The sequence below is a fragment of the Patiria miniata genome, unplaced genomic scaffold (genome assembly GCF_015706575.1).
Source record: "Patiria miniata isolate m_02_andy unplaced genomic scaffold, ASM1570657v1 HiC_scaffold_6, whole genome shotgun sequence".
NCBI classification, from domain to species: domain Eukaryota; kingdom Metazoa; phylum Echinodermata; class Asteroidea; order Valvatida; family Asterinidae; genus Patiria; species Patiria miniata.
Window position 1 is genome coordinate 24,125,164 of NW_024037073.1, and position 15,858 is coordinate 24,141,021.

The following is a 15,858-nucleotide window of genomic DNA, read 5'->3' on the forward strand; positions in this document are numbered from 1 at the left end:
CCTGCCTAACTCAAAACTCTGCTTAAGTCGAATTTTGAACCTGTTCCCTTGAAGTTTGACATATTGAGATTTTACTGTATTTCAATTCTTTTTTTTCCTGCAGAAATCTGATTTGGATGTTCTCATTGAAGACGGATACTGTGAGCTGGAAATTGTCAAGGCTCTTAGGGTAAGGAGCTTATCCGTTGTCTGTTTACTTGTAGCAGGCCAGTGAGGATGCAGAAAGTGGATTGATCTATTGCAGTAGAATTGTGTCAATGCAGCTTGCAATATATTGTCCAATTACAGATTTACGAATGGACACGGAACTCGCAAAATCTGAGACAAACAAAACATAGTGTACAAATATTCCACGGGGTTGTCTAAAGGGGCGTGGCTAACTCGCAAACGGTGACAGGTCAGTTGGGATGAGGTTGTTGAATTTTGCCAGCAAGAGAGAGACATTGCTGATGAGAGTTTTTTTCCCCGTTTTAGTCTGAGCTGCGGGTGAACCAAGAGACGCTGCTGCATCATCTAGGAGAGGCCTGGTCTGCCATGACTGTCTGGACTATACCCCATGCCAAAGAACCTGTCACCCTGACCAACGTCAGCCAAGTCCAACTCAAACTAGGTGGGTCAACAAGACGTGGGACGCTATGGCATGTGGTCTGGAGTATCATATTCAAGTTCTGTAGGTTGTGGGTTCGAGTCCAACCTTGGGTAGCGGTGTCGTGCGTGTGTTCGTGCACATTACCTTTTGACACCCATTGCTTCTCCCCACCCAGAAGTAAATTTTGTTTTTTCACTTTTTTTAACCAGTTCACAGTGAAAATGCTTCGGTGACTGCCAATGCCATGAGCCAGGTTGGAATTCTGAAGAGCAAAATGTAATTTTTCGGTGAGTTTCTTAAATGTTTGTCTTCTCTTTGTGACTGTTTTTCAAAACCGAGCTTTGATAAACCAAAAATACATTGGCAGAACGAATTTGAATTTTGAATTCACATTTGAAACAGACTTTGCTCATTGTATCTTTTCAGTCCTTTGAAAACGTCAGCTGCAAATTGACTTATTTCAACAAAATTATTGTCAATTTTCCATTTTCAGGAAAGAAACTGATGGAGTATATTTTGAAGCCGGTTGTGACATTGTCAAATGTTGCGCCATCAATTAACGCAACTAAAAAAGTTATGTTATTTTCAATTAAGTCTTAAGTTACAAGTGCATTTTTTTTTTTCATGAGAACAAGAAGACATGAATATTATACAAATTATACAAGTTTATAAGCATACAGAGTTTATAGGCACAGAAAAACAGCTGAGTGTGGGTTTCTCAGTCGGGTTTTGCCAGCAGTTACGTGGAGTGCCGTGGCCTAGTGGTTAATAAGGGCATTTGTTTCGTGGTCTGCGGGTAAAGTTGTGGGTTTGAGTCCAGCCTCAAGGGGTCATGGTGCGTGTGCCCTTGGGCAAGTCACTTTGTCACTCATTGCTTCTCTCCACCCAGGAGTAAATGGGTACCTGTGAGGGCAGAGATGGTTATTGTGATTGATTCTAGCTTCCTTGCGCCTAACAGGTTGCATCGAGCTGTATGTTGGCCAAATTAGCAGGGGTAATAATGATGTACGTGTAGCGCCTTGAGCACCAGACCTGGTGGATTAGGCGCTTTATAAATGCCACTATTATTATTATTAATATTATTGGAAAATTGTGCCAACTTAGTAAACAATGCTGCCTCCTGGCATAGATTTGCTGATGCTTCCTATTGTTGCATCACAATTTAAGCAAATGCTGTCACATAAATTGTAAGCTCTTTGCTGCACTGACTGCTTACGATCTCCCTGTAATGGACACATCCTCTGTTAGCAGAATGCCATAGAGCTGCTATTAAGCAGAAAACATTGCTTACTAAGTTTTCAGTACTAGATTTTTTCTACAACCTGCAGAATTACCCGCAGACCACAAATTCAATGCTCCAGACCGCGAGGCCACAGCACTCCTCAGCAAAACCTTTTTTTGTGCATTTAGTGAATGATTGTGCTAACATCTTCTTTGCAGTCGCAGTCAACCACCGTTGGATTCAAGGTGCTACCCAAGAGCTCTGAGGAGCCGTCCGATCCTGTAGCTGTATACAAGGGCACACTGGCAATACTGAAAGCACTGAGTGGGCCGTTACTTAGCCTCAAGACAGAGGGTAAAAACAGAGATGAGAACACTACGCTGATGGCTATGCTAGGTAGAGACCATTTCATTGTTTTGTTTTTTTCCCCCACTTGTTGTCTTTCTTTTCCCCATTTTGTCCATATGTTTTGCACACGTTTTCATTCTACAAGTCACTTTGGGAACTTTAATCAACTTTATATTAAGGTCTTTCACGGTAATATGCACTACGCCATCTTGTTCACGGGGCAAAAAGAATGCGCGTTGCTAGACGCGGACCATTTTGGAATGACCGCATGATGACTTGGAAGCGCCAAATGTTTCCATCGACGATGCGTACACAGCAGCGCGTGAAAAATTGCCCCATCAGCAAGATGGCGCATATTACCGTGAAACACCTTATTACAATATTCATTAACCATCATCTGAAGATGCGTGCCAAACACCTTCGTTATCATGCCTTCATCAAGGGTTGTTTGGGTTCATCGTTAGAATCGATTATTCTGATCTTTTAGGCAGTTTTAAGTGTCATTTTTGTAAGTAGATGTTTTAAGTACCAATTTCAGTGTCAGTTTTATGGCTGCTTTTGGAAAATGCAGCAGGTGAAATTATGATGTGACATCGACAGTTGACCATATTGTGTCCGAACAGAAACATTTTCAGGCAAGTTTTTGTTAACCCTAACCTTCCCAAATCCTTCAAAATCCTCTTTGAAAAATGGAGGTTTTTGCAGAATTGAGGCTATATGGCAAAAATGTGCGGCTCTTTTTGGATGATGCACTGTGTCAAGGTCTTGGGTCGGACCTTGTGTTGTTTATGCTCAGCCGTGCATAAATTTAGGCCTAGATTTACACCAGAAATCCACCCCACTGCTCCAGGATGTCGCTGGCATTGCCTCAACATTTTGACCGTGATTATTGGAGGATTTGGTAGGATTGAGGCAGTAGTCACCCCTCCAAGGACCACATTCAAGAAATGACAGAGGATTTTGCAGGATTGAGGTTGCATCCTAGCAAAAATGCCTAGGGAGTTAATCATTTTGTCCCTCTGACACATAAATTAGGGCGTTAACCAAATGTTTCTTTGATCTTTACAGGAGAACACGTCTGGCCAGAGCTGTCCAAGTGTATCATCACACATTGTCTGGTGCACTCGATACCCACAAGCAGCTCAAAGGTAGCCACACAGCATTACTCTCTTCCAGACAATTGTTTCAGGGTTTAGGTTAAAACAAAATCAACAGCATTTCCTTAAAGATTTGTTGTCTGTATCGTCATCTCTGAATTAAAGGGACACTGCGTCCTGGAACAGCCCAATTGGGCTAACACGCTTTGAACAAAATGATGTTACTTTTAAAAGTAGGATATAAACATTCACACGGCTATCCTTTAAAAACTGGGCGTTTTTGTGTTATTCTTGTATTATGCATGCGAAAACGACTTTCGGGGTCCAATTTTTCGACCCCCAAAAGTCGAGCTGTTTGGGTGCTAGTTGTGATTCCATCCATAAAGTGTTTGCCTTTTGCGGACGTGTAAGAAACCACATTTTGGGCATTGGTGATTGGTCACCGCTGTTCGTGAGCATGGTGCTGTATTGACACACACTGAAAAGGACAGGAAGAGTTTATTCGTACTCCGTCGTGTCTGATGTAAACAACCAATTTCTTTTTGTCTATTCCCAGGAACACTATTACATTAGGTTGGTTTCTTTTCAACCAGATGTTTGAAATACAGTAAACTCCGGCTAAACCGACATCGTATAAACCGTCCTATCGCTTAAATCGGCCGTCTGAGGACAGTCCCGATTGTCTCTAATGCATTTCCATTGACATTTTCATTTCTAAGTCGGCCTTTGTAAGCCGCCATTTCACCTGTGTCGGCGTGTTACTTTCAGTCCCATTTCCTCAAAACCACAAACATTTCTCTGTATAAGTCGGCATCGTGCTCTGCGGTTTGCAAGAAGTGTCGAGTGAAAAGTCCCACACACTACTAACTGACATCTGTTGATTAATGGCATGGCCCGTGATTGATGCATCGGCCAGCATGTGTACACTAATCGCACTTGTACACTGTTTCATGCACAGTCTGTACATTGTGTACATCGTTCGCTTACACGTGCGCGATCAACAAGGGGTTTTCCTGATAGCACATCAATACCAGTACCCCCTCTCGACTGCAGGCATGCGCTTTGTTCATTTTGGGGGTCCTCTTATTGTACCAGCACGTACGTGCACAATGTACACTACATGTACATGGATGTACAGTATGCAAGCGATCTGTATATTGTAACACTGTTAACGCTAGCCGGCCGCGCCGTCCTTGCTTGGTACGTACGTACATGTACATGCATGACTTTCTGTGATCAATACCACAGCCTGTTTGTGAGGATAAACATTGAGGATCTATTTGCTGGAATCAACCATGGATGTAGAAATAAACCAGGGTAAATCAAAGGCTTTGAATTTTAGCCATGAATCTTGTCTGCATGATCCAGATAAAGATGCGCATGGGCCATTAATTCAATCTATTTTTTTCACTCCGTGATTTAATTTGTGTATTTGTGTAAGTCGGCAAAATGACGACTTGCAGCAGAAGCCGACATTCGCGTAAGTCGTCACAAATTCTCTGATCCCGAGAGTGCCGTCTTAGCTGGAGTTTATTGTAGGATAAGTAAACAATCCAAAACCTGAAATTTTCGGGGATTTCAGGACCTAGTGCCCCTTTAAAGTTTATTTTATTGGAATATTATTTGAAAATCTTAAATGGAAAATTTGAGGGGACAAAAAGTGTTCTAGAAATTAAAACACTGAAAATCAAACCGGGAGGTTTTCAGTGATGGAATTGTGCCAATTTGGTAGAAACAATAAAATTCACTTGTGATTTTGTGGTGTATATGAATAAAAAAAAAAAGAAGTCTGCACATTTAATGCTGTGTAGTGAATATTCATGTTTGAAAATGTATTTACAGAAATAGTGTATGATAACATTTGTTAATTTGTTTATTTTATCATATTCACCATTTTAGCTCAATGAATACAAAGCTGTCATCACGGCTACCGAGGGATTTGAAGCTTCTCTACGGAAAACAGGTCAGTCAGCAGTTACACAGCAAACCAAAACAAATAATCATACAGAATATTTATATAATATTTGATGGCTTTGAGGTGGATACAAGAATATATTGCATGAGCTATAACAATATTGCACGAGTCGAAGACAATATATTCTTGTATCCCCCCCCCCAAAAGCCATCCAATATTATTATTTTTTTATATCGAGCTGACTTAATTCGCTAGAAATACAATTCAAGACACTGTCTTCATTTCTCCTTTTTCGTCAAACTATTTGAAGCTGCCATTGTAATTGTTGACAACAGTGCGCATATATCTGGCCTGCTGCGCGCTGCATGCTCGCTGCGTGGGCGTCTTTGTTCAACGGTACCGCGCACTACGCTCTGTTGAGTGGTTGACAACTGTGAGTTTCCAGCGAAAATGCCTGGATGAGGGCGCGCCGGAGAATTTCCATATTATTGCTGTCATCTTGGTTCGGTTCACAAAAGCATACAATACGCTGATATCTTTTTGACCACTGGAAGCCTCATATAAATAATAAAATAAAACACTGCCTTGAAGCTAAATATTTGAAATAGCAGAGAATTTCTCTTATTCAGGGTTTATTGCAGAAACTGCTTCTCCACTGCTGACCTACGCCAGAGATGTCAATGTCCACTTTGCTAACAAAAAGGTGAATTCTTTTTGTTAAGGTACTTCTCAATATGTTGTGGCAACATTTCTTTAATAGCAACATTCAGTTTGTTTGGACTTGTGACTGGACTTGTGACTGGACTTGTGACTGGACTTGTGACTGGACTTGTGACTGGACTTGTGACTAGACTTGTGACTGGACTTGTGACTGGACTTGTGACTGGACTTGTGACTAGACTTGTGACTGGACTTCTGACTGGACTTGTGAAAGGACTTGTGAAAGGACTTGTGATTTTCTTGTGATTGAACTCGTGATTTACATGTGACTGGACTTGTGATTTACTTGTGACAAAAACAAGATGCCAAGGTTAGAATTTGTTGGAAATTGTGCGCTTCAAGACTAAACTGGATTTGATTGTGTCATTCTTATCAGCCTTTAAGAGTTCTTGCAAGTTTAAAACATTAATTGAAATATTTATTGTTGAAATGTGTTGAATGAACTTATCGTATTAAATATGAAATTTCACTTATGGACACTTGCAATGTAATTGTTTTTACTTCTTTCAGGACAAGTGCCACGTCAGCGAGGGTATCTGTGCACTGCCTGAGTGTGCAGTCAGTGAAAGCATAGAGTGTCTTGTTAATCTAGCCTACCAGACATTACAAGAAGCTGCTAGTAATACACCACAATGGTGAGTTGGAAAATGTGTCCATCTGGCTTTGCATTTTCATTAATTAATTTGGGGAGCTAATCATCCTTACTCGCAGCAGAAGCTGAATTGTGAAGGACGCGGCTACAACGTGGTTGAGCTGAAGGCATGTTATGTACAAGCGCCTCAAGCAGCCGTCGTATGACCCTCGTGGCACAGGAGAGAATTAATGAGCAACTCTACTCACATATTACCCGATCCGGGAATCGAACCCAGGCCACAGCGGTGAGAGGCAAGTGCTTTACGCACTGCGCCACCCATGTCAACTGCCTGATCTGATGTGTTTATAGTAAAGTAAAGTCTGTCGTGAGCCAATATGGCCCATCAGGCCACCATTTATCTGTGGTTTCCTTTGCATGAAACGACCGGGAATATTTCTATTCACCCTGGATGGGATGCTGGTCCATCTTAAGTTACTCCTCAGCTAATGCCGGTACCCATTTGTACTCCTGGTTTAAGAGAGGCAAGTGGGGATGAAGTGGCTTGCCCAACATATGACCAGCGACTGAATTCAAACCCACAACCCTCTTGCCTTTTGTCCAGGCAAATTGAATTGTGTTGAACATTTTGTAGGTCAGTGTACACAATATATTCAACCTCAACCTACATAGTGTAAAGGATTTTTGCTAATGTCTTATTGTTATGTTTGCAGTGCCATCCAGCTGTTCTACACAGTGCATCATGTTTGAGATATTTTGTGATGTCGTACCCACATACCACAGAGATAGTCTGGTGAGTCAACTTCTAGACTTCTTTAAACGGTCATTCGGTACTTCTGAATTTCACTGTCATGTGCTAAATGTCATAGTTGCTAAAAACAAACTGTCTGAAATGCAGAGATAGGTGCTCAAAGATTGTCTTGGAGATTAGTCAAAAGACCATTGGAAAAAAAGAAGACTTTTTCAATATGCAGTTTTTCTTCAAAATGATATTTTGTCAGATGTAACAATTTTTCAGGTGCACCACAAAGTGACAGATCATCTATGGACCTCGTGCACACGATATATCACTTTGTGGGGCAACTGACACATTTTATGGGAAGATTTTGTACTATTACTAATTTTTCACCGAGTAGGCCTAATTTTTGTAAATAATTTGGCCAGTTTATTTTCAACAAATGAACGAATAAATAGAGTCCAAGTCTGTGTCATGAAAATGTGAACATGTAGTGAACATGAGTCAGAAGTGAACCTGAGTAGTCACTAAAGGCCTTTTTACACTAGAGCCTCTCAACCCGGGTTGAAAATCTCAACCTGTCAACTGTCTGTTGATCCAATGAAGATCCAAACTTTGCAAAAGCAAATGCTACCCGTGTTTAAAATACACTAACAAAATATGAATTTGTCGTGTCAGTGCAATAAGGTCGTAACTCCATTCTGCAAAAGTTGTATCTTGCACGAAGAAACTCAGTGTAAAAACGTTGTATCTCAACGTCCGTTGACTTCGTGTGTTACATCCGGGTTATTTTAAGTGAGATACGACCTTTTGACGTTCTGAAACGTGCGTTTTTCGTACGGCCCATTTTAGGAGATACGACCTTGTTGCACGAACATGACGAATTGCTAACTTGGGTTGTTAATGGCACATAGGGACATTTGCAATTATCCCGAAACATACCTATCGATTTTAACGAGAAAATCCTAGCTCAAAGTGAAGATAGGACCGGTACCAAATAACTTATGATTGAAACTATTCTGCCTGGTATCATTCAGAAGAAAATAATCAGTGAAGGTGCTTTTAGAAAGTGTGCCCGCTGGCACATATTTTTCATGTGTTAGCAATGAAATCCAGTTATGAGACCCCTAAAATTGTGCAAACATTTTCTCTGTTTTCTCAAAATGTATAGTAACCACTGAGCTGAAATGTCAACAAGTTAGTTGTTATGCACCCTTCTTAAGATTTTGAGCAATATTGAGCCCCCCCCCCAAAAAAAAAATTGCACCAAAGGCAAATATTCCCATGTTCCTTAAACCAGTTCATGCCGGACGCCATGTATACACGCAAAGATGACAGATAAACACACAGGGAGCAAGGCCGGAAATATCTGTCAGCGACCCGCTTGCAGCAAGCGAGGCCGGAAATATGAGTGTGCTGCCCGAGGGTGATGGCTTCAACCCGCCTGGCTTGAGGTCGAGTGAAAATATATCCCGCTCTTCTTTCCGTTCTTGTCAAAATAATCTCAACTTGAACTTGTTAAAGCAAGGATGAAATCAACAACCAAAGTAATATTGATATTGTCTTACAATTGCTTTACAGAAATCTTGACTTCTGCATTATTTTTTCTCATTTTTCTTGTGAAACAGCAAAAGCTACCCCAGGTGTGCGCTCTCCACCACAACAACTGCATGTACATCGCCCATCACCTGCTGACGCTGGGCCATCAGTATCGTCAATCCTTACCCCCACCCCTCTGTGATGGCACGTCCATGTTTGTCGAACTAATCTCTGTCTTCAGGAAGCTGGCATCCGAATGTTTCTTGGCTCAAATGGTAAAAAAAATAGCAGCCTATTTTTTCTCATTTTGCCCAGTCAACACATGTTGGGTTTCTACTGTACCTCCCAATATTTCAGTCGGACTAATCTTCAGCACTGAGTTTTTAGCAGCGGCTAGCAGCTCAACAAATCATCATGTCTCTCCGTTAGTCCGTTCAAGGGCGGATCCAGAACACAATTTTGGGGGGGGCCAAAAAAAATTTTGGTGCCCCAAAAAAGTGGGTCAAAATTTTTTTGGATTCTAGATGCTCTGTGGTGCGATCTGAGGCAATTTCTGACCACTTTGACCAATGTTTTTTGAGGAAAAGATGGTGGTGAACTCATTGCCTGCCTTTATTGTGATGTCACATAAAAAAAGAAGAAATTGGTTTCGTTTTGGGGGGGGGGGGGCATGGCCCCCTTTGGCCCCCCTGGATCCGCCCTTGAGTCCGTTCGCTAGTTAGTTCGTTCGTTAGTTAGTTAGTAACAAATGTTGACATTGTCTGTTGCTCCTACATACTTTGACAGATTTTAACCCAACTTTGTCAAAAATATCAGTAGCCCAGCCCCACCATGTCACATGACCAAACTGGGGTTAAAGGTCATCATGGGGTCAAGGTTAAGATATTGTCGAATTCCAAATAAGCTCAAATGACAAAAGTAGCGCTGTCAACATGTTGGTTGTGGGTCAAACATTAGAACATGTCCCTGGTGTCCTCTTCATCTGACCTACAGCTATGGGGTAAAAGGTCAAAATAAGTTGCACATGCATTTGTTGGCCCGCAGCCTCCAAGATCCGATCGAGCTTGTTTAATTATTGATGTAGAACTTAGCCGCTTGTTAACCCTAACACTGTACATCAGGTGTAATCCTCTGTGGGACCTTGCTGCACTGAGCCACCAACACCATTGCATAGACGGCCAATTCTAAAACAATCCAAGCTAGTCTCATTGAAAAATGCCACAGTTGTATCCTGCTGCATTCAGTGACCACAGACTCGGAGGCAGTTTTGACTGGAGATTTTTGACCTGATAGATCTTGCTGAAAGAGCAGACATGTCATTTTGACAAGTGTTACACATTGCTGCATTTAGCAGGGTTTCTAGCCTGAATACCCTGGAGGGTTAGGGTTAAGGCCAGTGTATCTTTCTTGGATTCGCCAATCCTAAGTTTTGACATCACAGCAGGTATTCTTGCTGCAGATCGCAGGAGTTGCAGATCAAGTCACCTGCAGCGAATTTGGCTTTGAATGTTATGTGATGTCAAATGTGCACATTCAAGCAAAATAACCTTCCTCATCGTGTTATTGTTACTGCTTCTATGTTGCAGAGAATTCAGCGAGATCAATTAGTGGAGAGTCTGTCTGGTGCTGAGGGCTTTGACCAAGTAGTGACTGACGACAACTTCTTGGCATGTGAGAGGGCCATTAAACAAGTACGTTCGGCAACAATCCAAAATTTTAGGCCAAGTGAAAAAAAATGCCAGGGCCCGCTTCCTTTTTCCTGCTCGCTTCCTTTGTTGTGTTTTTTTTATTCATACATTTACAAAATAATTTACAAATGTATTGTCAAATGTATTTGTTTCTAATGAAATTGTACCTTTGTAGAAGGGCTTACAGCTCCTTCCGACACAATTTTGTATCAGCAAAAGAGTCAAGAAAATGGATCGATCAATTCATCATCTTGGAAAATCAACCATCTTGGGGGGGGGGGGGGTGCCCGCCTCCTTAATTTTTTTCAAAGGGCTCGGACGATAAACTATTTTTGTTTTTTTTACTCGGCCTTATCTAGGACTTGGATTTTCACATAAGAATATTCAAATATTCAATTTTATTGATAAATATGAAGTCAAGGTAAAGTTTCACCTCAGCCTTTTTGGCTAGGAATCTTCCCAAATCCTTTAAAGAAATCCTCCATTTTGCATTTCTCAAAATTACAACAAAAGCAAATGTTGTATAGTAAGCCTTTAACAGGCACGATTTTGTCTGAAATCAGACCTTTTGAATCTGAGAGAAAGACATTACCGGTCTCGAAAGGAATGCATCTTTCAGAAGCAATCTCATCCCTGTCTTTATCCCACTGCAGGTTGTCCATCAGTTGGGTCACCTCCAGCGAGTCTGGACCGACATCCTCCCCAGTAACATCTTCACCAAGGCCATGTCTACACTCATCAACACGGTACTCATGCACATCGTGGAGAAAGTCTCGTCACTTGAGGTGAGAAGATCCCTAAAGTATTTGACTGTTTCATGCATGTATGTCGTCAAGAACACACAACTGATTGAATTCTGTACAAACCTCTGGCGTCTTGGCATGGGCGTCAGGCACCGTTGGCAATGCATTAGATTGTCCCTCCCAGTGGTCTCCCTAAACTCTCCTTTCGTAAGTGTAGAGGTGGTACTTGTGCATGGAGTGCATAGGCTGCCAACAAATTCCTGACTCAGCATGTCTTAGGGACTATTGTTAAGCTGTGGCAGGAGCTTCTACATGTCACTTGGTGGTCAGTTGGTCGGTCTGTCTGTCTGTCCCCAAAAATTGACAAAAACTATTTGACCAAAAATTGACAAAATGCCATGCCGTTGTCAGTAAATGCACCCTTGACAAAAGTTATCTGAAAACGAGGTTTGTCTCGATCGATGCGTATGCGCATCTATTTTGCATATGTCTGTCCTCGGAAAATTGAGCAAACGCTAGCTCCCTAAGTTTCCAATATAATGTAACTGCAACATTTTCGCAAACAAAAACAGTGATATAGTTAACAAAAATTGTTTGTAACATTTTGTAAAGTTGTTTATGAAAATTTTGTAAATGGAGGCAAGATAATGCTTAATAATGTTAATAGTCACGTAGTGTGTAGCCCGCTATTTTGATAGGAAACTTAGGGGGCGTATTTTTGGTCAATTTTCAGCTCGTGATTTTCACGTGAGACGGCTGCCCGGGCTTGTTTTATGCACAATCATTTCATGCAAGGTGACCAGAGCTTATTGTGCACTCACACTTGTTTCGTCTGTGATGTCCTTGTGGAATACTGCCACTAATTGGTTAGAACATTTTTTGTTGTTCCTCAACTTGACAGGACATCTCAGCTGATGATGCGCAGCAGTTATATTTGTTACTCTCGGGACTGCAAGACAGAATTCCACACTTGATCAAACCAGGAGAAGATGAGGTAAGAAAGCAATTCCTGAATCTAATTTGTTTGTTGTTGCAGAATTTGTTGATAAGATGTTAGGTGGCCCACGAAGTGATGTCTATCATGTGTTGAATAATGCACAGTGTGTTGCTTTGTGCATACCAAACATAAACACAAATGTGTTTTTTTTTGTTTTTAACAAGCACATTCTGTTGAATGCAAACAACATATTACCGTTGAGAGGTGCATTATTTCACATTAAAAAAAATGAATCACTGTGTTTTTTGTTAGGTGTGTAGCAGACTACTCCATAGCTTAGAAAAGTGTATGATCTCTGTATATATAGTTGCAGAGGATGGACACGACCGATAATGCATTGCTTGAACGATACGTGATTACCATTGCAAGCTTATGCTTCATTTGCTCATAAATTGCCCACAAATCCACTTTTCAAACAACTAGAAGTGCATGGGCGTCGCAAGGGGGGGGGGCAAGGGGGGGGGGCAAGGGGGGCACTTGCCCCCCCCCCCCCCCTCCCCGGAAAAGAAAAACAAAAAACAAAAAAAAGGGAAGAAAAAAAAAGGAAAAAAAGAAAAGAAAAAGAGGCGCGAAGACAAAGTGTTGTGTAAATGTAATGAGTTGGGGGGGGGGGCAAAATGTCCCTGCCCCCCCTCTAAAACTGATAAATCGAGAATGTGTTGAGAAATAAAAGCATTTTGGGGCAAAAAAAATTTTGCCCCCCTCTAGAAAAAATCCTGGCGACGCCCATGTAGAAGTGTATTCCTTATTGTAAAGGAGGTTTACTGTTCGTATTTGGATTGATGCGTAGGAACCAGTTTTGGTGCAGAGTACCGTTGATCAGTGGATGTCATTCAGCGAGATGCTGTTTATGCTAGACGCCAGCATGCAAGATATTGTTGACAGGTGGGCGGAGGGCAAGGTGAGATACAACACAAATCAGATTCAAATTATAAGCTGGAAAATTCTTTCAGGTTGAACAAAGAAATTGACTGGAGTGGGGTTTGGACCTATGACCTCCGGATTGTCATTCCAGTGCTCAATCAACTGAACTATCTAGCCCTATGCTGGCAGTTCCCCATTTGTAATAATAAAAGTTGTATCTTGTCTGAGTGATCCCCGTTTGGTATTTGTAGGTTTGCAGCATTGCTAATGTTGCTAGCATCGTGACTTAGGGCGTGATCCCTGGCTACATGGTATATGTAGGATTATGGCTTCTGACTAGCGCCCCTTGAACAAAGACATTGACAAACCACCAACATAGGGCTGGATAGCTCGGTTGGTAAGAGCACCGGAACGGCAATCCGAAGGTCACAGGTTCAAACCCTGCTCCAGTCAATTTCTTTGCTCAACTTTAAAATTAAAAGCATTGTTTATTTTGGGAACTCCTCTTCTTGTCTAGTTGTTCTTTAAACATTTGAGACTGTGATTCTCTCCGTCATTCCAGGGACCACTCGCTATGGTGTTCAGCGCCAGTGACGTGAAGAGCCTGATACGGGCCATCTTCCAGAACACCGACAGACGAGCCACAGCGCTCGCCAAAATCAGATAGGACCAGCCGGGAAAGTAAGCTGAGTTCAAGGCATATAGGATCATTTGCCATCATTTCATGAACTGGACCAAATTTAAGGGCTAATAATTTATAGCTGACGTCGTTCCACTGAGCTGTTCAATGTATTGTGTCTCCATGCTGAAAAACCACGAAATAAAGCTGTTCTTTTTCAACCCTCAAAGTGCAGTTTGTAGAATCTGTCATGCATAGAACCCATAGGTCACAGGGTGTGCCTGAGTGCCAGCTCTGTCAGGGGAAAGTAATGCACAGATATATGTAGTGTACCCGAGCATATGCATGAAGTCAACAGCCAACTCACAGCTGTTTAACAGATGTAGTATTTTAGATAACTGTCTGTTCTCAGCGATGGTTGGGTCCATATGATAGGCAGAGTGTGATATGGACCATGGTATATGAGATATTATCTTCAAATAAACTTGAATCCTCGATCCTGATTGGTGAATCCATGGCAACAAGCCGTGCTACATATAACAATGTAGCACGGCCACAGTCCATACTGCACTCCGCATATTGCACTATTCTAAGATGCGCTCGCCATTCCATACGAACATGAACAGCGGCATGTGTGTTTCATCTTACTGTGCCTCAAGTTTGCTTAAAGATAAATTTGTTATCGCGCTCACGCTCGTGGAACACAAGAAATGCAGTGCGTCTGTGTCCCACATACCACTCAGCCGAATGTGGGACACAGACACACTGCATTATTCCGTGTTCCACTCGCACTCGCGGAATAACTAATAATACCACATTGTTGCCATGGATCGACCAATCAGGAACTAGTCATGGCGCCTTTCATTTGCAAACATCAAAAACCAAAACTGCCAAGTTATTATGAATTATCTTGACTGTTAGTGAATAATAGTCTCAAGCATCCTGTGAAATAACGGCACCTGGTGTGCTGTCATTTTCAAGAAAAGTGGGATTTTGTATCAATTTCCACCGATGGTCGGCCCTGTTTGAGAGAGAAGCTTGACTTTCTGTCTGTTCCCATCCATCTACTGTTGCCGTATACCTAGATGTAGAACAAAAAGATATATTGCAATAGCTTTTTTTCCCACGTGCTGCATCTCTTTGGAATTCCTTGCCTGGTGCTTATTTCCCTCCAACCTATGATCTGTCCTGCTTCAAGAGGAGTGTGGAGTGCTGTGGCCTCGTGGTTAAGGGCGTTGGATTCGTGGTCTGCGGGTAAAGCTGCAGGTTGTGGGTTCAAGTCCAGCCTGGGGTTGTGGTGCGTGTGCCCTTGGGCAAGGCACTTTGTCACTCATTGCTTCTCCCCACCCAGGAGTAATAGGCTATCAGCTTTGGTCCAAAAAATGGGCCACCGGTACCAGACGATTGAAAAGAGCAATGCTCATAGCGATTTTTTGAAAGGCATATCTAGAGTTGGAGAATGTGTGATAGCTTTGCAGTGTGAGTGGTGGCAGTTTTTTGGGTGTTATCACTTTTGATTTGTGTTTTCATTCAAAATGGCCGTACGTCAATATGCTTGAACCAAATAAATTATATGTGGTAATTACAAGCATGTTTTGGCCTCCATTTTAAAAAAGAAAACGAGGGATAGTACCCAAAAAGCTGCCACCGCTGCAATGCTATCGCATATTTTTTGACTAGAGGGGTGCATACCTTGCCAAAAATCACAATGAGCATTATTCCCCTCATTTGATACTGACCAAACCCCCACTCTGATGGCTTATAAGTGGGTACCTATGAGGGCAGAGATGGTGTGGTTGATTTAGCTGCTTTGGGCCGACGTGTAGCCCTGTATATCTGGAGTGGCTTTTAGCCTTGTTCAGGGCGAATAGGCATAAAAAAAAAACAAGTCTAAAACCCAGATGGGGATCTTTCTGTGCCTCCTAGACCACTGTTTTGGTGGGGAACACTTGGTTTTACCATGAATTAATTGGAGTGGGGTAATCGTTTCTCTTGTTTTCCAGATTTATATGCTCATTCAGAGTGAGAAGATCAAGAATGACTACACGTGTCTCTGGTTGGCAAGATGCTGTGAGTATTACCGTCAGTTGTTAATGACGTTTCTTCTTCCAACTTCAAAGTTGCTAATTATGGGAATGAATCTACCTGTTATGCCTCAACTCATAATGTACTGACCATGCACTCACAAT

The 15,858-nt window shown here is 41.9% G+C and overlaps 1 pseudogene; it reads left to right on the forward strand.

Annotated features, from left to right (window-relative positions):
* Positions 1 to 216: 216 nt before the first annotated feature.
* LOC119743350 lies at positions 217 to 13,726 on the forward strand (annotated as a pseudogene).
* Positions 13,727 to 15,858: the final 2,132 nt, after the last annotated feature.